This window comes from Lactuca virosa, chromosome 5 (assembly GCF_052849685.1).
Source record: "Lactuca virosa cultivar CGN04683 chromosome 5, Lactuca_virosa_CGN04683_v6, whole genome shotgun sequence".
Lineage (NCBI taxonomy): Eukaryota > Viridiplantae > Streptophyta > Magnoliopsida > Asterales > Asteraceae > Lactuca > Lactuca virosa.
The window spans coordinates 219,005,891-219,028,354 of NC_136430.1; the positions used below are offsets into that span (position 1 = coordinate 219,005,891).

The 22,464-nt window shown below is 41.6% G+C and overlaps 1 non-coding gene across 1 annotated transcript; it reads left to right on the forward strand.

Moving 5' to 3' along the window:
- Positions 1 to 6,298: 6,298 nt before the first annotated feature.
- LOC145118043 (small nucleolar RNA R71) lies at positions 6,299 to 6,405 on the forward strand. Its single transcript, XR_013713027.1, has one exon. It is a non-coding gene; the product is annotated as a small nucleolar RNA R71 (small nucleolar RNA).
- The last annotated feature ends 16,059 nt before the right edge of the window (positions 6,406 to 22,464 follow it).

Consider the following 22,464-nt stretch of genomic DNA (forward strand, 5'->3'; position numbering starts at 1 on the left):
ATCTCTTCCTGAGGCTTAAACATGAAGAAGGAATGATTCTTGTGATCTGTAAGGCTTCAAAACGCAAAATGGTCAAGAAACATGAGTTTATGGCCGTAAACTCATGGGTTTACGACCGTAAACTCAATGAGTTATGGTCACAAAACCGTAAACTCAAATAAAGGGTTCCCTTGAACCCTAAACTCAATAGCAATGTCCTACAACACTTAGATGCATCCTTAGGACTTATAGCACTTATATAAGGTGTTTTACATGTCTTAGGATGTCATAACTTTGTTAATTAGTTGTTTAAAGACTAATTGGATACATATATGTGTTATTATATGTTAACTAGGATCATTATGTGTGTACAAGTCTTCACTTGACACCTAGCATCCTATACATTCCGTTCATCCAAACCACTCACTACAGGTGTTATTATAAGTATAGTTTAAGGTTCGTTACACTACAAACAGGGGTTTACATACACTAAAAACATTTTAGGATAAACTATAATAGGTAAAGTTTATAGTACATTAACACTACAAACATAGTAAGGAAGGCTTCGCTTACACTACAAAAAGGATTTTCATTTATACTACACGTAAACTCGTTGAATCAAATTTGTGAGACGTTACTTCATTGTATTTTTTAGAATACTGGTTAAAGTCAGATATTATAACCATAGTCTCCTGTAGGGAGAGCGTGATACTCGTATATAGATCTATATTGGGACTGACAATCCTGCACCTTAGCTGCATGCAACAGCTAGACCGACAGGTCTGGGGTGACAAATGTCAAAACATTCTGACGCCCGAAGTACGTCGTAACAGGCTTACTATGTCAATTTCACGGTTATAATAACTCACATAGGGAAACAACGACACATATAGTTTACAGGAATTCTTACATTCAAAAGGGGTTTTAATTATTTAAAACTACATACACTATCATAAGTATGGAAAAATACTTGTACATTTCGATCTTTGGGTTTTAAGACTACTACTCATTTTATAAGGAAAATATTGGATTTTTCTTGAACATACACTACATTTACAAAGAACGGTTTTCAATTCTACATACAAAAGCTTATGCACTCACCAACTTAATTGTTGACACTCTTTCAAAATTACTTGTATTCTCAGGTAATGAATGAAATCAGATAACCACCCGCTTTTGAGGATGGAACGCTACGGCGTTAGACAAACCATTTTATCATTATATTGTAATCGATTTTAAAACATGTAACTTATGAAACCATGTAACTTTTTCGATTATATTTATGATGGTTGTATTTACTTTGATCACTATTATACTCATTGTTATGATACTATACATGAAGTCCTCCACCCCCGGACGTTTCCGACATCCTTGGTTTGGGGGTGTGACATCTTTGTCGTTCATTACCATCAACTTCACTACCCCCTTATTTACCACCTATTGCATGTTTGGGTTCAATCTTCTTTGGGTTGTACCACACGTTTGGCGCCATTTTCCAAGTTGAGCTTGTGTGAGCAATATGAGGGGATAATGCCCTTGATGTTGGTAATCTTCCATGTAATGACGTTTTTGCGTCTTTTAAACACCTTGACCAAACATTTCTTCTTAGTTGGCTCTAGATCATTCGAAATTATGATAGGCATTTGTTCATTCTCCTCCAACAAAGCATAATCCAAATGCTCAGGAAATGGTTTCAAAATATATTTTTGGCTTTGTTCGGTGGCTATGGCGTAGGAATTTGCGTGCCATGTCGTAGCAATTTCCTTTTCACCGTCTAATCGCGGACTTCTGTATGCCCACACCTTGACATGTATTTGGCCATGTCGTGGCATGTCTTCAGCTTGTTTCTCCACTTCTACATACTCGCTTTCTTCCAACAAACTAATCTTCAAATGATTCATGGCTCGATCAATACCATGCGTACTAGCATCCTCTCCTACAAGAAGAGTCAGATTCGACTCTCTAATATCCACCAAGGCCCGCGTGGTGCTATAAAAGGTCTCCCAAGAAGGATAGGGACTTGAATGTTCTCTTCCATATCAAGAACTACAAAATATGCGGAAAAACCAGACTTGTTGATTTTAACCAAAAGATCTTCAGATATACCTCTCGGGAATGTCACAGTCTTGTTTGCAAGATGAATGGCCATGCGTATTGGTCTTGGCTCCGGGAGATTCAACTTCTTGTAGAACGAATAATGCATAAGATTCACACTAGCCTCCGAATCGGCAAGAGCGTGACTTTTGGCTAAATTCCTGAATTGACAAGGGAGTGTCAAGCTCCCCGGGTTTCCCAACTTCTTTGGTAGTTTGTTAAGCATAACAGCTGAGTAATTCTCGCTTAAGATCACAGTAGAGGCCACCTCCATCTTCTTTTGGTTTGTGAGAAGATCCTCCAAGAACTTAATGTAGGGTTCAAAGTACTCTATGGATTATGACAATGGGCCCCGTTGATGATGTGTAGGTTATTAGGCCCAAGACTTGTTTTATTCCCTATATATTGTCATTTATTATTCATAATTAGGGTTAAGAGTGAGGCAAGATGTAGCCGCAATTCTTAAAGAGGTTTCTTAGGTAGAATAGGTTTACTTTAATCTTTTCTTATAGTGTAATTTACTCTTGTTCTTGAATAAAATATTTTGTTCATCCGACATATCTTCATTATTGTGTTCGTTCTTATTTTCCGCATAATATATTCATCAAATCATACTTGGGGTTTTTCCCCAACTAGTGGTATGAGAGCGGTTCTATGAAGATGTAATTGATTTTTGAAGTATCGGTTCTTGATTTGATGTTTTTATACACAAGCTATTGAAGATTTTTTTTTTTGGTATTTTGGCGGTTTGGAATCAAGATTCAAGTTCAACCTACTGTTCATCAAGATTTATGGTATTTTCTACTGATCATCTGGGAATTTTTTTTAATCCGGTTCGTATCTTGTTCGTATTTTCTAATTGGATCTGATCGATTGTTCAATCCAAGGTTATTCTATTGCTTCCTAGATCTAGTTCCCTTGATTTAGCCCAATTGGTTTTGATCCATATTTATTCAAGTCGATCCTACTGTTCTTGAGCCCATTATTGTCGGCTTCTGTTCATCGTTTGACTCAACAAGGAACCTGCAAGTCAAAATCCCTTATTCATTCATCTTCATGTCGATTAAGGGTTCATATGTTCTGCTGGATTTCATAACTTTCGATTTCCATTTGATTTGGTAATTGTTTTGGTCTTGTTCTTGAGTTTTGGCGTTAACATCGATTTTGTTTAATCGGTTTTGTTCTCGAGTATTGTTTGACCCTATTGACAATTGATAATGATTTTTCTGAATTTTATTGAACGAGAATCATCTCTTGTTATCAGTATGATTGATTGTGATCTTGGGTCTAGAATTGCCATTCGATGTTAATTGGGGATTCATATTGACGAATTGATTGTTTGAAGTTTAAAGGACCTATAAAGAATGAATGAAGATCGTTTACTGTTTTGATTGAATGTGATTTTTGATCTGGAAACGATTTGAAGAAGATGAATTTGGTGTTACGAGTATGTTTATCGTAATGGTGGTATATCAGTCAAAATTCGGTTCTTGATTGTGCGAAGGTTTGTCTGAAACGACTACATCGATTCACAGTTGATTGCAATGGTTCGCAAGTGTTCTTGTTCTCGCAACTGTCTTGTAATCGGAACATTAGTTCCACATATGATCTCGCAATTGAAACCTTTTTCAATTTGAATTGGTCTCGCAATCGGAACTCATATTACCAATCGCAATCGGAATATTGTGCGGAATCGGAAGCTTGATGGCTTGATTCCGAACGAAAGGTGTCTCGGAATCGTAATTCACATCTATAATAGGAAAAAATTATTTGGATTCGGAATTTTGGATGATTTCGGAATTGTTTTTCAGTCGATGTCTCCGAATCGGAGTTCAAGTTGCGAGTCGCTGTGTTCGTCTAATCAGAACAAATGGGGAAGATGACTGCAATTTATACAATTGGTCCCTGTAACTTCATCAACATGGCAGTTTTAGTTGCATTTCCGAAACTGTTACAAATTAAGGGGAAAATGATTCAGTGTTACCATTTCAGTCCCCTGACTTTCCGCAATGTGACAGTTTCTGCCCAATATTCGGAAAAGTTTACAAATTTAAGGGCTGATGAACAATTTTGGATTTTTCAGGAATATATTTTTTTCTCGTGAACAGAAAATTATGGATTCCAACATGTCTTGGCGGTTCGGAAGGTCGTTTTTCGCGATAACGTCAAATTTTTTCGACTATTTCGGGTTTTAAACTTCAATGTTTATTCCATTTTGTCGCGGGGGAGCACAATAATTGTTTATCCAATTCAAGATCATTCTCATGACCATTTGAAGGTTTTATAATCATGTTTTTGAATATAAAAAGGGGAGAATTTGATATGGCCATTCGAAATTGGATTGTGACTTTTTAAATTTGAAGATTTTTGATGAAGCTTGCAGTAGCGATATGAAGGTAGCTTTTATAGAGAAGTTCTTGTTGAACTTTTCTAAAGCTTTTATAGGGAAGTTCACATCGAACTATTCTAAAGCTTTTGAATATATCTAACTATTAATGATTTCTTGATCAAGTGATGTTACGAATCTTAAATTTGGGTTGTTACATGATATTTTTTGGTGGCTTATATCATTAGCGTATTTGAAGATCATTGTGACTTCGAGGGGGGGGGGGGGGGGGGTTCTTCAAAGACAAGAAGTGATTTTGGTTCTTAATTCCGAAATGGGTTTTTATGGCGGGTTTGATTTTCTTGAAGATATTTGGGATTACATTAGAACATGAAGTTTAAAAACATTACTTCAGTGCTTGGTGTCGTATTTATATATCCTAGAACCCATTTTGAAGACTATTGAAGAATAAAGATTCGTGGATCACTTTTAATATTCCTCGTCACGAGATCCTTTCTTATTTGCCATATGCTTGTTTTGGAAGTTGAAGCATTGCCATTCATTCCATACTTTTAGGGGGAGAATGTAAGGGTCAAAGTACTCCATGGATTATGGCAATGGGCCCCCTCGATGATGTGTAGGTTATTAGGCCCAAGACTTGTTTTATTCCCTATATATTGTCATGTATTATTAATAATTAGGGTTAAGAGTGAGGCAAGATGTAGCTGCTAATCATAAAGAGGTTTCTTAGGTAGAATAGATTTACTTTAATCTTTTCTTATAGGGTAATTTCCTCTTGTTCTTGAATAAAAGATTTTATTCATCCGACATCTTCATTATTGTGTTGGTTCTTATTTTCCGCATTATATTCATCAAATCGTTCTTGGGGTTTTCCCCAACAGTTAGCATACTTTGGCATTTGAGCAATGGATTCTATAAATGGGATATTGATTTGAGGTGCCTTGATATGCTATATGAACTTTTTATAATCCTCAACTTGTTTGTCTTTCTTGGCCCAGCTCGAATACGGTAGAGATGGTTGATAGGCCTTGACTGAAGGTTCTTTTTTCTCTTCAGCAGATGGACACGTCATTGCACGTTCATCGCCATGTCGTGGCTGGTGATCAGAATGCTTTTCTTGGTAGTTTTCTTCAGGTTTCAGCATACTATATGATTTGTCGTTAGATATGGGAATCAAGGGTGTAATAATCTTACTATTCCTAGTCGTCACGACCTTGATGTGCACTTTTGGATTCAGCTCCGTGTTGCTTGGTAGTGTGCCCGGTAGACGCTCCTTAAATAGCCTCGAGCGTTGCACTATTTCTTGTTCGATGTTATGGATCAAGGCTTGCTGATTTCTACGAGTTGCATCAGTGGCGTCATGCCTCTTTTCAAAAGCGGCTACAAATCGTGCAAGCATGGACTCAAATTTGGATTTCTTCTCGAGCTCCGGTTTCTCCTTTTGATAAATCCTGCGTCCTTTTTTCTTGTATTCCTCCAATCCTCTTCATATCTATCTCCACTTGAAAAACAAGCTTTAGCCTTCCGGTTTCCATTCTCATCGAGATCACAATCCTTGGTTAAGTGTGGGTGACAACAATCATCACACCCCAATTGAATAGCATGGATTGACTGACCCATCAACGTGATTCTCCATCCATAGTATTTAGCTTTTCAATCACTGATGCTAAGTCTTCCGATGCTACATTGCGAATCATGTTTCCTCTTGTTGTATCCTCTTGTGGGTTGTGATATTCCCTCGAATGTTTGGCAAACTCTTCTTTTAAATCCTTGATTTTTGTTGGATTCTTTTTTGTCATGGGTCCTTGAGAATCTAGGAGTTGCCTTGTAGCCATGTTTACCCCTTCACAGAATATTGATACCTCTTGTTTCACATTCAGGTCATGTTGTGGGAAATTTCGTAGCATTTCCTTGTATCTTTCCCATGCCTCGTACAAAGATTCTTCACAGTTTTGTTGAAAGTTGGCAATGTTATTCTTCAACCTTAAAACCTTTAAAGGTGGGCTGAATTGTTGAATGAATTGTTCTTGAAGGTTGGTCTATGTTCGGATTGCTCCAAGTAGAAGTAACTTAAGCCAGTCTTTTGTTGCTCTTTTGAAAGTTACCAGAAGCATCCTTAGAAACACCGATTCGCGAGGAACATTGGCAACATGGATGTAGTTTATAATGTCTAATACCTCATCAATATGCTTGTAGTGTAACGACAACAAATTTCAAACCAAAATTTTCATTTTTAATACTCATAAAACATATGTCTCATCATTAATTCTCAAAATAAATCAACAAGTTTTCAAAACAATTATTTAAATCCAGGATCCACAAACATAGCTCCATAACAAGGGTGTGTGTATAATCACGCCGGTGCCTTCCCGCGATCCTCTGAGGTACCTGAAACACATAACACATAACACGGTAAGCACGAATGCTTAGTGAGTTCCCCAAAATACCATGCACAGAATAATTAGCCACTCGAGGCTATAGCTCTGTAAGACTCTCCGGTCAAATGTATCTCAGTGGGACCCTCCAGTTCCACGACTCATTGGACCCTCTGGTCCGGTCTCTGTGAGGACTGTCTGGTCTCACTGCTCGTTGGACCCTCCGGTCCGGTCTTAGTGAGGACCTTCGGGTCTCATGGCTCGTTGGACCCTCCGGTCCGGTTTCAGCAATACATAATATAGCATATATATCACACAGACAAGATGCATAATATCACATAACTCAAATAAACACATAAGACCCTCCGGTCACACAAAAATTACAACTCTAGGTAAAGTATAGTGAGAAGACTCAGCTCGTAAGCTAGTAAGTAAAAGCCTCGTGCTCGGGAATCCTCGATCTAGCCTCCGCCTAATCACAAGGATAATATCTCTAATTAATACCCTCCTCATAATCGACTACACCACTCATTTGACCAACCCTAAAGTCGACAGAAGTCAATTCTAGTCAATAGTCCAATTTGACCAGACTCGCTGAGTGCACTCGTGCGACTCGTCGAGTCCCATCGATTCTCAGTAATCTCATGAAGGTCCAGCTCGTCGAGTTAACCCCTAACTCGCCGAGCTATCGCATGATCGAGTTCATCGGGACAAACCCTAACCGGCTCGTCGAGTCGGTTCATCAACTCGGCGATCCCGTTCGGTCTCAACTTGTATTCAGGTGATTTCAAGGCAGAAAAATCTCTCACACTCTAGATCTAAGCTCTCCAGGCCTGAATATCACGTAAAGCCTCGAGCTTTACGTTCATGCATGGCACTAAAGGGCTAAAAATGCCAAGAACAAGCTTGAGAAGAAGTCTCTCATTCAAGGGGCTATCATGGCTGAATAAAGCAGGGGACTTTCGACTCTAGGGACCTCACAAGGTCCAGATCTGATGTCTATTTCTAAGAAGGTGCTCAAAACCTTCAAGGTCCCCAAAAATAAGATGGAAATGAAGCCCTAACTCTAAAACCATGAGATCTATCCATACAAGAGAAAAAAGTACGAACTTTATACCTTGAATAGAAGCTCCTGGATGTCTAAGCAGCAGATCTAGCAACCTCTTCACAATCCTTGCTTGGAATCCTTCTTCCCTCTACCAAAATGCACCAAAGATCTCAAACAATGGCTCAAAATTCTCTCAAAAGCTCAATGGGGCGATTAGGGTTTCTCTCAGTGAAATGAAACAGATGGAGAGCCGCAAATGAGGCTATACTTATCCTTATATAGGCCCCAAACCCGGGGATTTAGGGTTTCAACTCACAGCGCCTACTCAGCGAGTCTACTCCCGGACTCGTCGAGTAGCTCATTAAACCCACGTGGCCATCCCGACTCTACTCGGCGAGTTATAGCGCCAACTCGTCGAGTAGGTCAATGAATCCTCAAAAATAAATACATAAAATAACATGCCTGGGAATCCGGATGTTACAATTCTCCCCCACTAGAATCAGACTTCGCCCTCGAAGTCATGCTCTGCAAATAACTCTGGATGTTGCTCCCGCATCTCTTACTCCGGCTCCCAAGCCAAATCGGACCCTCTCCGATGCTGCCATTGGACCTGAACCAGGGGCACTTCCTTGTTCCTCAGAACTTTCACCTTTCGATCCAAGATCACGGTCGGCCTCTCAATATAATTCAGGCTCGCATCTACCTGAATGTCCTTCAGCGGTACCACTGCCGTTTCGTCGGCTACACACTTCCTCAATTGGGATACGTGAAAGGTGTTATGGATCTGACTCAACTCCGCAGGTAGCTCCAATTGATATGCTACCTTACCCACTCTGGCGGTCACTCTGAACGAACCGATATATCGAGGCCCCAACTTGCCCCGCTTCCTGAACCGGATCACCCCTTTCCATGGGGAAACTTTCAGGAGCACACAATCTCCGACCTGAAACTTAAGCTCAGATCGTCGTCTATCCGTGTAGCTCTTCTGACGACTCTGCGCCGTCAGTAACCTCTGTCTGACCTGTTGAATCTGCTCGGTCGTCTTCAGCACTATCTCAGTGCTGCCCATAACTCTCTACCCTACCTCTCCCCAACAGATGGGAGTGTGACACCTTCTCCCATACAGGAGCTCAAAGGGAGGCATACCAATGCTCGAGTGATGGTTGTTGTTGTAGGAGAACTCAGCCAGGGGTAAATAAGTGTCCCAACTCCCTACGAAGTCCATGACACAGGCGCAAAACATATCCTCGAGTGTCTGAATTGTCCGCTCGCTCTGTCCGTCTGTCTGCTGGTGATATGCAATACTGAAATGTAAGCGCGTGCCCAGCTCCTCGTGAAATTTCTTCCAAAACCTGGAAGTAAAACGCACATCTCGATCTGACACAATTGAGATCGACACTCCATGCCGAGATACCGCCTCTCTCACATAAATCTCGGCTAACTTCTCTGTAGAAGAGCTCTCACTAATAGCAAGGAAGTGAGCACTCTTCGTCAATCGATCCACAATCACCCAAATCGCGTCAACTCCACGTGCCATCCTCGGTAACTTGGTAATGAAATACATAGCGATCTGTTCCCACTTCCACTGGGGAATCTCCAGAGGCTGCAATGGACCATGTGGACGCTGGTGCTCTGCCTTGACCCGTCGGCAGGTCAAGCATCTCTCAACTACCCACACAACATCCCTCTTCATACAAGGCCTCCAGTAATCCCTCTTCAGGTCCAAATACATCTTGGTGGCCCCGGGATGGATCGAGCATCTTGATCTGTGCGCTTCCTCCATCAGTATGCTACGTGCTCGCCCGTATAGGGCACCCAAATCCGCCCTATAAAGGTCATAAGCCCTCGGCTATCCATCACAAACTCGGATACCTGCCCAATCACCCGCTCCCTCTTGCGGTTCTCCGGTCTCACAGCCTCCGCCTGGGCCTCTCGAATGGTATCCAATACCGGAGTCACCACTGTCATCCTCATGCACACATCTCGAATCGGGGCATTCTCCGCTCTGTGGCTCAGGGCATCAGCTACCACGTTAGCCTTGCCCGGATGATACATGGTCTCAGAGTCGTAATCTTTTACCACATCCAACAATCTCCTCTGACGCATATTCAGGTTTGGCTGATCCATCAGATACTTCAAGCTCTTGTGGTTCGTGTATATGGTACACCGAACCCCATACAAATAGTGGCGCCAGATCTTGAGGGCGAATACCACCGCCCCCAACTCTAAATCGTGGGTGGGATACCTCATTTCATGAGGCTTCAGCTGCCTCGATGCATATGCTATCACGTGCCCTCTCTGCATAAGCACCACACCTAATCCAGATATAAACGCATCGCAGTAAAACACAAAGTCCTCCATCCCCTCAGGAAGGGCTAACACCGGGGCTTCGCACAATATCTGGCGAAGGGTCTCAAACGAGGTTTGCTGCTTAGGACCCCAAGTAAAAGCAACGCCCTTCCGGGTCAATCTGGTGAGAGGAACGGAAATCTTGGAGAAATCTCTGACAAATCTCCGGTAGTAGCCGGCCAATCCCAGAAAACTTCTGATCTCGGTGGGGGATCTCGGCACCTCCCAACTCATGACAACCTCAACCTTGGCAGGATCGACCAAAATCCCATTCTGATTAACGAGGTGCCCCAGGAACTGGACATCTCGTAACCAGAAATCACACTTGGAGAATTTGGCATAAAGCCTCTCTGATCTCAATACTCCCAAAACCTCTCTAAGGTGCTCCTCGTGCTGTTCCATGGACCTCGAGTACACGAGAATATCGTCAATGAACACGATCACCGATCGATCCATCATAGGCCTGCACACCCGGTTCATGATATCCATCAATGGTGCCGGTGCGTTGGTGAGCCCGAAAGGCATCACCACAAACTCGTAATGCCCATAACGAGTCCTAAAGGTTGTCTTCTAAATATCCTCCTCGCGTATCTCATCTAGTGATACCTTGATCTCAAATTAATCTTGGAAAACCAAGATGCACCCTGCAACTGATCGAACAGATCGTCGATCCTCGGAAGTGGATAACGGTTCTTCAACGTCAGCTTGTTCAACTCCCGGTAATCAATACACATCCGGTGTGAACCATCCTTTTTCTTGACAAAAAGGATCGGTGCTTCCCACGGCGAGCTACTCGGCCAGATAAATCCCTTTCCCAACAGCTCCTGAAGCTGCGAGAATAACTCCTGCATCTCTGGCAGTGCAAGGCGATAGGGTGCCTTGGCAATAGGTGCCGCCCCCGGAAGCAAATCAATACGAAACTCCACCTGCCTCTCGGGAGGTACACCTACTAACTCCTCAGGGAAACCGTCCGGAAACTCACTCACTACCGGAACCCCAGCGACAAAACTCAGTCTCTCCGTGACATCCCGCGTATCCGCCATACACGCCAGAAAATCCATGCAACCCTGCTGCAAGCTCTGCCTCGCTCGAGCATTCGAACAAAATGCTGACCCAGATCGGGTACCCTCGCCGTATACGTTAAGTACTCCCCCACTAGGGTTTCAGATAGTCACCTTCTGATGCTCACAGTCGATCAGAGCTCCAAATCGACTCAACCAATCCATGCCCACGATGACACAGACATCCCCCATCGCGATAGGTACCAAATCTATCGGAAACTCGACTCCAAAAATCTCAAGCACACATCCCCGGATAACATCAATCACAAGAACAGCATGCTCATCAGCTATGGAGACTCTCAGCGGTCGACTCAACGCCTCTCGTCGGATACTGAGGTGGCGACTAAATGCTAACGATACGAAGGACTGACTCGCACCCGAGTCAAACAACACCAGAGTAGGTACAGAACTCACAAGAAAAGTACCTATGCACATCACAAATAAGCACCGTATATATAAACAAAAGAATAAGCAAGAGATCACATACCAGCCACAACGTCGGGTGCTGCGCGGACCTCCTCCGCTGTCAACTGGAAGGCTTTACCGCGAGCCTTCGGTGCCTCGGTCGACTCTCGGTAGCTCGAGTAGCAGAAGGCGCAGATCCCTGCGCTGACCCTTGAAGCAACTGCGGGCACTCGTCCTTCCTATGGCCAGTTTGGTTGCAGTGGAAGCAAACCGAAAATCCCTTGGGGCAATCCCACTTGTAACACACACCTGCTCTGCACACCCCATCATGGCTCTTGCCGCACTTGCCACAAGTGCGTCCCTTCTGACCCCCCGATCTCGAATCAGCGGGCTTTGCCCGCTTGGCCACCGACTGAGACTGTGCCGGCCGCCTATCCCTCCTCTGAGACTCCGCCTCCTCCCTGGTCTGAGTCTCTAGCTCAATCTCCCTCTTCCGAGCATTTGCCTGAAGCTCGGTAAATGTTCAGTATGTCGAGTTCGCCATAAACTCACGAATGTCTCTCCTCAGTATGCTCAGATATTGGCTCATACGTGCCTGCTCAGTAGACACGTGCTCAGGGCAAAACAACGCCCTCTCATGAAACATCCGTGTGATCACAGTCACAGACTCAGTCCCCTGCTTGAGGGACAAGAACTCCTGGGCCAACCGTTCCCTCTCCATCGGGGGAACGTACTTATCTCGAAACATAGCGGTGAACCTTTCCCAAGTTACTGCGGTAAGCTCTGCAGTAGAAAAGTCAGCTGTCACAAACTTCCACCAGTCCTTCGCTCCCAAGCGAAGCTGGTTCAGTGCGAACCCCACCCTCAAATGTTCCGGGTAGGAACAACTGTAGAAACACCCCTCGATGTCAGAGATCCATCGTATGGCATCAATCGGGTCCTAAGTCCCGTTAAACTCCGGTGGCTTCATGTTGCTGAACTCTCGGTACAGCAACGAGTCACCAACCTGAGGCCTAGCAGCGACGATGGCTGCGGTGGCTGCAACAACAACAACCTCGGTAAGAGCAACATATTGCTCGTCAAATGTCTCAATGAGCATGGTCTTGATAGACCCAAACATCTCTGGTATCTCAGCTCGAATGGCTGCGGGCACCTCCTCGTGAATCAACCTACGAATCTCCTCATCACTGGTACCGCTGGTACCACAGCCTCCTGCGTTGTGGCGCGTAACCACCATGATGCCTCTGAAACACAACATAAAATAATCAGAGACTCGACCGAGATTACTCACACTCGATCAACCGTTCCTACTTGTTCCTTAGCACCCTGAGGATTCTTACTTGGAATGCTTACCGATCCGATGCTTTCAGTAGTACGGGCCCAATACTACCTTCCACATCGTATCTGTATCCACCCCAAGTCCTCCTCCTAGGATCCCAACTCGCAAGTACTCTATACCACTCTGAACACAGCCTACTCTCTAGCAGACTTCTTGTAAGCTGCTCTCTGCTACCTAAGTGCACTCAAAGCTACTCATGGCAGCAGAAACTCCTAGGCTAAGGCATCATAAATCAGGCCACTCTAGTCCTAACATATGAATTACCTAGCCTACTCTAGCATGCATAACACATCTCATAATATCATAACACGTAACGCAAGGATATTTTGGGAAATCACTATTCGGGCGCTGGCTGATTGTACACACTGCTCTTTTCCGCTTTTTCTGGAAATCTTTTACTCTTTTTAGAAAAATTGTTTCTTTTTGAAAACTTTTTTTTTTCAAATCCTCAGTTTGAGTCCAGATATTCCCGAAGGTGTATCCGAATCCCTCAAACCAAGGCTCTGATACCAACTTGTAACGACAAGAAATTTCAAACCAAAATTTTCATTTTTAATACTCATAAAACATATGTCTCATCATTAATTCTCAAAATAAATCAACAAGTTTTCAAAACAATTATTCAAATCCAGCATCCACAAACATAGCTCCATAACAAGGGTGTGTGTACAATCACGATGGTGCCTTCCCGCAATCCTCTGAGGCATCTGAAACATATAACACATAACACATAACATGGTAAGCACGAATGCTTAGTGAGTTCCCCAAAATACCATGCACAAAATAATTAGCCACTCGAGGCTATAGCTCTGTAAGACCCTCCGGTCAATGTATCTCAGTGGGACCCTCCAGTCCCACGGCTCGTTGGACCCTATGGTCCAGTCTCTGTGAGGACTCTCTGGTCTCACTGCTCGTTGGACCCTCCGGTCCGGTCTCAGTGAGGACCTTCCGGTCTCATGGCTCGTTGGACCCTCCGGTCCGGTCTCAGCAATACATAATATAGCATATATATCACACAAACAAGATGTATAATATCACATAACTCAAATAAACACATAAGACCCTCCGGTCACACAAAAATTACCACTCTAGGTAAAGTATAGTGAGAAGACTCACCTCGTAAGCTAGTAAGTAAAAGCCTCGTGCTCGGGAATCCTCGATCTAGCCTCCGCCTAATCACAAGGATAATATCTCTAATTAATACCCTCCTCATATGTCACAATGTGTGTGTTCACAAAACATAGAATTCATACACAAATAACAAAACAAGACTTGAAGCTATAATGCTCCATCTTCTGAATCCCCAGCACGAGCACCTGTCTAATAGTCTCCTGAGAATACAAGTTATTTGAAAGAGTTGATCAGCAATTAAGCTGGTGAGTTCATAAGATTTTAGTGATGTGAGTAAGTTGTAAAGTGTTGTTGAAAATGTAGATGTAAAATGGTGTTGAAAATGTAGTTGTAACATGTAGTTGTAAAACGTTGTAAGTTGTAAGTTCTGTTTTGAAAAGTTCGTCTGTTCCTCTAGAAAATCCTATATTTCCTACTTTGATGGAAGTTTAAGTAAAATGACACTGCAACCCTTTCTATGGGTAATAAGCGGATATGAGCTATATAAGACTCAGAGTAAACAAACAATCGATTGTGCGCATCTGCCCTAAGCTCACAACCAAACGATGAACAAAAATTAAGGCGGATAGCACACATCCCATTGGTTGTTAGATCATCGTCGTATATAACCCTAGTGTAAACACTTGTTACTCATGGAGTTAATTGTAATGGTTCTTTTATATCTAATGAAAAGTTCTTTAAGAAAACCCATATTTCTTATAATAAAATGGTGACCACAGTGACTACTTTTATAATAGTTTAGTTTATACTGTTATATATATATATATTCTAATATCGGATAGAAAGTTAATTGAGTGAATCTGCCCTAAACCCACAACCAAACGAGGAACAGGGAGTAAGGCGGAAAGCACACATCCAACTACCTATTGGGTATTAGTTTTATATATAAACATGGTGTATAAACTAAGCTATTATAGAGTTACTCACCTAAGATCCTTTAAATTGTACTGGTTTAATAAAATGGATTAAACCCTTTACTGGGAAGTTTCTAGTTTTGTATACCAAAAGTACTGATTTTTAGAAAGTATGTTTTGTACTAGAAAAACTGTGCTTTAACTCTGTGTCCTATAAGCTGACCCATACCTGGTACCCTTATGACGACTTAATGTATACTAAGCATACATATATATAGAATCGGGTAGAAAATAGATTGGGTGATATCGTTCCAAGCCCACAACCAAACAAGGAACAGGAAATGAAGCGGAGAGCACACATCCTATTACCTGTCGGACCCTATTGGTATATATATATATCCTGTGATGTATACATTAAGGAATCATAAGACTAGCGTTATGGTCTTTTCTTTTAAACGTAGCCTTCTACCAAGGCATCTTCTGTTATGTGCTCGACTCGACTGTTCTGTTTGTCGATTGTAAAAATGTATAATTTCCCTAGTTTATAAGTATCTTGACTCGAAAATTGTTTGAGTTTGACTTTCAAGTGGTACTGTCACTTTATGAAAGTAATGGGAAATGTAAGTACACAGTTGTCGTTTATAATGACATGCGGATGTACTAATAACCTAAAAACATATTTGTTTTATTACGGTTATAATGTGAAGGCTAGAACCCCTACTAAACGCTCTCCCTGTCAAGAGATTAAGGGAACCAAACGCGACCTCTGCAAATTCTTGCAATCCGTGTAATTCACATTAAAGTATATGATCATGTATACCCAATATAACTATCACCTTTTGTTTAAAACAATGAGTTAGTGATTCATTGGTATAATTAGATCCTGTATGTGTTCTCATGCTATAGCAACCTAACTTGTTCGTTTTGTACTGTATATTATACATTCTGTTTGTTTCTCGTAATTGTGTGTTCTCTCTGTATGGTATTGTTTGATGCTCTTCACTATATGTTCTGTATGGTATTGTTTGATTCTCTTCACTATATGTTCTGTATGGTATTGTTTGATTCTCTTCACTATATGTTCTGTATGGTATTGTTCGTTTCTCTTCACTGTGTGTTTGACTCATGTATGAACCGACTCTTTGTGTGCTTCATTGTACTAGAAGTAATGAATATCATTCTCCTAAACTATACCTATTATAGTTTACGAATGTTCTACTTGGATTGTTATTGAAAAGACTCATTTATCTACTAAGTTATGCTTGTACTTTAAAAATGGAGTTTTGTATAACTATAAAGTAACATAACTTTAAAAGAGTTTTTGAAATGTTTTGACAACTTATAAATGACATAAGTAACATTTTGAAAGATGTTTAATAACAAACATTTACACAATTATCATTGTGTTCAACTTGTATTCCCCCCTTAAAACAGTTAAAACAGTTAAAAGATTCATTACGGTGTATGAACTCACCTGATGTGGGTGATTCAAACGGGTAGGCGTGTAAGGATGAGAAGTTCCACGAATGAAGTCCCGAGACTCAGTAAGTCCTAAATGACATATAAGGACATATATTGACATGAATATAGTGTTTATAAACAACTATATGAAAGGAAACACCTTCCGGGACTAGGAAACACCTTGACCAAGTGTTGGAATCACATGTGATTCAACAAAGGAAAGTGAAATGGCACTAACATGAGTTTACGGTCATGGGTTTACGGCCCAAGGGAGTTTACGGCCGTAAACTCATGGTCAAACATGGCTAAGTGTTGGTTTGAAAGCTAGGGAAAGTTTAGGGACTTTTGTTCTACACTTGTATGAGGAAGACCACCTCAAATGAGGCTTTTGATGAGTTTACGGCCCAAAGGGGTTTACGGCCGTAAAGTCATGGTCATAATGGATTTGAGTGAAGTTTAAGGTCCTTCAATCATCAAGGAAGGGTTCTTGGTCACTTTCCTTGCATCATATAGGGTTTATGGCCCAAATGGACACCTTAAAGGGGTTTATGGCCTTGGGAGATGGTCTGGCCATAAACTCCATTTGATCTTGTGTTCTTGATGTTTTCAAGTCTCTAAGCATGGATACTAACTAGATATGAAGTATAGGGCAGAGTACTTACGATCTAGAAGCTTGAAATGGTCGGTTTTGGCCAAGAACACTAGTGTATGTTCTTGGTGTTCTTGGTGAAACTTGAAGATCTAAGAAAAGAGTGATTTCTATAGATGAAATCATGGAAGGATACCAGATTAAGATATGTATCAACAAATCTAGGAAGAATACTTACTTATATGATGATCTTGGAAGAAAATCTTGATGATACTTGAGAGGATTTGAAGAAAATCGGCCAAGGAAAGGAAAGAATGGGAAAAATGGCCAAGTATCATCTGTATACCCTTGAGTTTACGGCCACATCAGTTTACGGCCGTAAACTCATGGTCTTGTGGCCGTGAACTCATTTAGATGAGGTTTAGGTTTGCTTTGCTACACTGTGGTTCTAGCAGGTACTTTCTGACACTTAATCCTTAAGTGTATTAGGCTCAAAACTCCTTAGAATGATCTTTAACCGGGCTAGAACTCAGTACTAATGAGTTTGACACTCAGTTGAGTTGATTGAATGGGTCTTAAAAGCAAAAAAATTTCTGGGTTGTCACATCATCCCCCCGTTAGATGGAATTTCGTCCCGAAATTAGCTTTCTTAGCATTACTACTGGGGTTGCGCTCCTCTGATTGGCAGAATACCTACTCGTAGACCTGGCAACCTTGGCCTGGTGTTCATGATAGGATTCGTACTTGGTCCATCTATCACTACCTCGTGTATACAAGTCGTATATAATTAGGGTTAATAAGACGGTCGGATGTGCGACTCTGCCCCAGGCCCACAACCAAACAAGGAACAGGAGATAGGGCGGAAACACACATACTAAATCTGCGTAATCATAATCATATACCACCATCGCGTATACACTAAATAGTAATAGGTGGGCTATATTCGTCCATCGCTTCTGTGCTCGAACTTGGTCTGTTGGACGAGTGGTATTTCGTGACGGTCTGCAGACATCTGACGATAAGGCTTCGGAGGACAAAGTACTCTTCGCACGAGTACTTCGGGGTTTAGAATACGAAAGTTAAAATTTAGGTTTAGGTCGGACTTTCGATACGAATGACGAAAGTTTCGAGAACTTGCCGATCGAGGCGATAGAAACATATGAACTCAGTATGGTGAGGACCATGCCAACTCATGACGAATGAAAGCGACAGACTCTTTACTGAACAAAGTTTTGGTCAAATGAAAGAAACGTTTGATATACGACGATGTATCCCTTGTATGCTCGATACTGTACTCCTAGTATGTTCGACAATGTACTCTTTATAAATGTTCCCGTGTTTCCTGTTTCCACTTTCATGTTAACACTCCTATGTATTGTACCGCTATGTGCGCATACATACAAACGAAAGTGCTCTAATAACTGGTGGGGATACTTTATATCATAATCCTCCTTGGTACCATTACAATTGCCTGCCATATACAAGTTACGAATATTTAAGATGAACCAGGAAGTCGACTGGGTAACTCTGCCTCAAATCCTCAACCAATTAAGGAATGGGGACCTAAGCGGAGTCACTCACTCTAAGTCTGCAACATCTTAGTTGTGCACAACCCTGATGTATATGGTAAGCCATAATAGCTTCTCTAAAGGATCTTTTAGTTCTCTTGAATACTGTGACCTATTTCAACATGTGAGTTGTTATAGTTACTTTTAGGTGTTATCCCCAAATTTTAATCTTATATGAATATAAATTACTTTTAAAAGTAATTACTATTTCGAAAACGTACCGCTACTCGTCGACGACTCCGGGGTAGATTCTCCTGCGGTGATGATCAGAATGCGTCCATCCGCGCCTGAGTTCCTTTTTATCGGGCAGTCCCACTGAAAATGTCCAGCCTCACCACAGCCATAGCAGGCTTGGTTTTCTTTAGCTCCCAGGACTTGGGAGATCGGTTGAGCTGGTGCCCTGCAGAAACGGACTGTGTGTCCCTTTCTGTGGCAGTTCAGACACTGCATTTCCCGGCATACTCCAGTGTGGTGAAAGTTGCACTTTCCACACTTCGGAAGGTTTCCAACATATCGACTGGCAGGTGCTGAAGCAGTAGGCGTCGCAGCGGCGTACATAGTACTCGCTCGTTGCTCTTGCGGGGTGTCTTGTGTTGTTTGCTTCTTCTTCCTCTTGTTCGCCGACTTTTGATTATAGTCCTCTTCCCTCGATGACTCGGGAATAAGGACTTTTACACCATGGCGGACTCCATGGTCGATGAGTCGCTGAGCCAGGCGTTTAGCACTATCGAACATGGCTGGGTTAGAAGACAACACATTTCCTTGGGTCGGAGCAGTCAGACCCCAAATGTATCTTTCTATCTTCTTGCTCTCCGGGGTAACCATCCCGGGGCATAGAGCTGCTAGCTCGCTGAACCGGTCAGTGTAGGTCACTATGTCTGAGCGGACCATAGTGAGATCCCACAGCTCTCGTTCCAGCTTTTGAATTTCGCCTAACGGGCAGTATTCCTCCCGCATTAACTCTTTTAGGTTTTCCCAACCTATTGAGTTAGCCACTGATAGGGTCAGTGACTTAACATGGCTGTTCCACCATGTTAGGGCCTTGCCAGAGAAGGTGCAGGCAGCAAACTTCACTTTGCTTCCTTCTGGGCACAAACAGATTTCGAAGATCGACTTTGTTTTCTCGAACCATTGCATGAGGGCAATGACTCCTTCAGTCCCATTAAAGGACAATGGCTGGCAATTGGTGAAGTCCTTGTAGGAGAACTATCTCGAGCGCACGAGGACCTCACCTCGAGTAGAATCAGTAGGCATTCCACCTCCATTGGTACTGATGGAGTGATATTGAGCCATGGCTGTTGCCACAGCCGCGGCGACTGCAGCGTGTATAGCTGCCATATCTATTTGCGAAGGAGGCGGCGTTGGAGTTATCAGAGTAGTGCGTCTGTTAGATCTGCGAGGAGGCATCTTTGCTAAAAGAATACAAAGATGAGACAGAATAAGTCTAAAGCAATGGACACAAGCCGATAGCTGAAAAGACAAGGTTATCCTAGTTCTGGATGTATCGGGTCCTGACTTCCACAGGGTTCTAGAAACAATTCATAAAAGAGTCTATACCTAATAAACTCTATGAATTTGAAATAACTATCCTCGAATGAATATCTGTTTCCTGAATAACTGTTACCAGCTGCATGTAAGAAAATAATCTCAACATATAATGTGAGCAGTGTTTCCACTCGGTCATTAAATTAACCATATTATTATTTACTAGTGTGACATGTAAGACGTTTTGGTTACTTCGGCTGATCCCTCTTTGAAAACTTCTCATAAACTTGTTCTTGTTCCTCATGGACTCTTTTGTTGTCTACTATGATGAAGTGGTTACATCTATCTGGGCTTGTCGTGCGAGAATGAAAGTGACTAAAGAATCTATGAGCTTTAAGGTAACTTTATGGGGTGATCCTTACGGGGTCCTCCTATAATTGTACAATGTATACCAGTCTGTATATAATTGAAGATTAAATAGACTTTCGAATAAGTGATCCTACTCCAAAACTACACCCTTAAGAGGAATGGATATCGAAGCGTAGACCACAGATTCTAAGTCTATAAGATCTTGATTATATATAAAACTTTAGGAATATACCTTGCAATATTATAGACCTATCCGTAAGGGTCTTTTAAGTTATCACATAGGTTATTTATATGGACTAAAATACTCCTATAGTATTTTAACGTAATGTACTTGGTATGTTCTAAACTCATTATCGCGCTATCGTATCATAGAATACTCCTATAGTATTCTAACTTTAAATGTACTTGTTCAGGTGTTCTCTTGACTGGTGTTCAGGTAAGTTTTAACACTGTTGCAACACCACATCATTCCCAAACACATGGTGGTCACATCTCGAATGAATATAGTTGATCAGGCTATATTGATCCTAGCTATGGTTACATAACTGTTCGGGTTGACGACAGTGCCCAACCTTTAAATACTTTAGTTCTGTTCTCCTCGTGACACTAGTTCTATTATGTACATGTATAAGCAAGTAGGTATATTTTTATAACTTATAGTTATACTCTAAAAATATATCATTATCCAGAGCACTTAAGCCTCATTGTATTTATAGTTGTATATCTTTTATCGGTTGATATACTTAGTTCACTATAAACAATGCTCTGATACCAATATGTCACCCCCCAAAACCGGAACGAGTGAATCGTTCAGGGGTGGAGGACGTCAAGTTTAGTATCACGAGATATGTATATGGTAAGCAAGTAATAAACAACCATTTCATTTGGAAAGAAAGTGTTTACAATGTGTGTGTTCACAAAACATAGAATTCATACACAAATAACAAAACAAGACTTGAAGCTATAATGCTCCATCTTCTGAATCCCCAGCACGAGCACCTGTCTAATAGTCTCCTGAGAATACAAGTTATTTGAAAGAGTTGATCAGCAATTAAGCTGGTGAGTTCATAAGATTTTAGTGATGTGAGTAAGTTGTAAAGTGTTGTTGAAAATGTAGATGTAAAATGGTGTTGAAAATGTAGTTGTAACATGTAGTTGTAAAACGTTGTAAGTTGAAAGTTCTATTTTGAAAAGTTCGCATGTTCCTCTAGAAAATCCTATATTTCCTACTTTGATGGAAGTTTAAGTAAAATGACACTACAACCCTTTCTATGGGTACTAAGCGGATATGAGCTATATAAGACTCAGAGTAAACAAACAATCGATTGTGCGCATCTGCCCTAAGCTCACAACCACACGAGGAACAGAAATTAAGGCGGATAGCACACATCCCATTGGTTGTTAGATCATCGTCGTATATAACCCTAGTGTAAACACTTGTTACTCATGGAGTTGATTGTAATGGTTCCTTTATATCTAATGAAAAGTTCTTTAAGAAAACCCATATTTCTTATAATAAAATGGTAAGAAACCCGAGTGTAAACAATTATCATTGTGTTCAACTTGTATTCCCCCTTAAAACAGTTAAAACAGTTAAAAGATTCATTATGGGGTATGAACTCACCTGATGTGGGTGATTCAAACGGGTAGGCGTGTAAGGATGAGAAGTTCCACGAATGAAGTCCCGACACGCAATAAATCCTAAATGACATATAAGGACATATATTGACATGAATATAGTGTTTATAAACAACTATATGAAAGGAAACACCTTCCGGGACTAGTAAACACTTTGACCAAGTGTTGGAATCACATGTGATTCAACAAAGGAAAGCGAAATGGCACTAACATGAGTTTACGGTCATGGGTTTACGGCCCAAGGGAGTTTACGGCCGTAAACTCATGGTCAAACATGGCTAAGTGTTGGTTTGAAAGCTAGGGAAAGTTTAGGGACTTTTGTTCTACACTTGTATGAGGAAGACCACCTCAAATGAGGCTTTTGATGAGTTT